This window comes from Pteropus vampyrus, unplaced genomic scaffold (genome assembly GCF_000151845.1).
Source record: "Pteropus vampyrus isolate Shadow unplaced genomic scaffold, Pvam_2.0 Scaffold69, whole genome shotgun sequence".
Classification (NCBI taxonomy): Eukaryota; Metazoa; Chordata; class Mammalia; order Chiroptera; family Pteropodidae; genus Pteropus; species Pteropus vampyrus.
In genome coordinates this window covers 4211430-4213210 of record NW_011888850.1, presented here as the reverse complement: position 1 = coordinate 4213210, position 1781 = coordinate 4211430, and positions in this window count along the sequence as shown.

Here is a 1781-nt window from a genome sequence, read left to right as displayed (position 1 = left end):
CTGCACATGTGGACTATCCTTACCCTGCCCCACCCATAATTTCCCAGGAGGGCAAAAAGAAACTCCATCTGGAAGTCTGGGAACCCCACATGGTAAGAGAGTCACTGTTCTAAGCATTTCACCTGTCTCAGCTCTTTCCATCCTCACAACAGGCCTGAGGAAGATATTACAAATCATCCCTATTTTGCAGCTAAATGATCTGAAGTACAGGGAGGCTCATATACAAATGATGGTCAGGACTTAACCCCCTTCCCCCTAGCTTCAAGTCCACACTCACAATAACGGGTGATATTAGAAAGTACCAGACACTGCATTCTGAGCCTTTCCCTCCCAAAACTCTGCTTATGGTTTCTGCCAAGGCCTTTTCTCCTTCTCCTCGCTCCCAAATAAATTCACAGGGATTGGGAGAAGTAGAGGGTGGGAGGGGCGGGCATGAAGGAGAGTAAAGAAAAAGAAAAATGACCCTAAACCTTTTGGGAACTTGTCCTGGAAAAGACCTCCAGGCCTTGCCCTCTTTTAAGACTAGGCTAAGGCTGGGTGAGATTATGCAAGGGTCTGCAGGAAGGCTGGAGCAGGCCCTTAGGGATTTAGGGGAGGGGGGACTAACTGCTTTGCCCAAGCAGGTGGGAAGAATCTTCAGGGCCTAAGTTCCAAAATATCAGAAATGCCACTGCAACAGCTGGTTCTGGAGACCCTAAGAGGCAAAGTCTAGTACAGGTTTTGACCATCACTTGTCACTGAGGCGTGAGGACCTATCTGGAAAGGGACAAAACTCACCAGAGTTACCCAATCCCAGGGACAATTGCTAGATCCCTTTGATAAGGGGCGTGGCTTTACCAGGTGTTTTCTATTAGCTGGAAGTTGCCTCCCCCGAACTGTCTTCCATGATTTATTGGCCCAAGGAACAAAACCTGAGTGTCTGGCCAGGTCTCCCCACACTGCATCCTGGCCTGAGCACATCCTCTGTCTCTGCACATGCCTCCACTCAAAACCTAGGCCCTGGAGGGACAGAATCACCAGGCTGGGTCTTCTGTAAAAGGCAGGACTGACCTACCCTTGGGACATGGGGGACCTGGTGGTGTGCAGGGAACTGGCAATTATCTTTGAGTCCTGTACACCATGGATTCCTTTGCTGCATGGGGAGAGGCAAGGGGCAAGTAGGTTTTCAACTTTGTTTTCAACAGAATTTGTCTCAGCACAAATCTTTCCAAGCGCTTAACTGCTCAAAGGCCAGACGAGCCTGGCCCTGCCCCCTCCGCAGTGGAGTGTCTCCCACTCTCTCCTTGGAACTGGAAGAGGCAACCCGCCTACTGCTGCGCCCATCCAACCCGGCGATCCGAGACCCCTATCTGGGTGGAAACGTTACCTGTGGGGATCTCTCTTCCAAGGCTTAAGCAGCCCTTTGGTCCCCAAATGTTCCCTCCTGAGTGCGGGTCTCTCTCTGCGAGTCTCCATTTCTGTGTGTTCACTGAGCGTTCGTCTCTCCCGGTTCCCCGGCGGTGGAGGAGGCCGCAGCCCCTTCCTCTCCCCTCACTCGCCCTGGCCAGGCCAGGAGGCGCGGTGGTGTGGGACTGCGGACAGAGGTGTCAGTGTCGGGGTGAAGGGTAGATGAACCGCCCCAGGCGAGGAGGTCCAACCAGGTGGGTGGGCTCAGCCGCTCCCTCCAGCGAAGCTGCTCCCTCCTCGTATGAGGAGTTCTGGGGACTGATTTTTATAGAGCCTCGTCCTGACCCGGGCTAGTCCCTTTCCCTCATTGAACGTCACAGAGCCCTTTTGGGGTA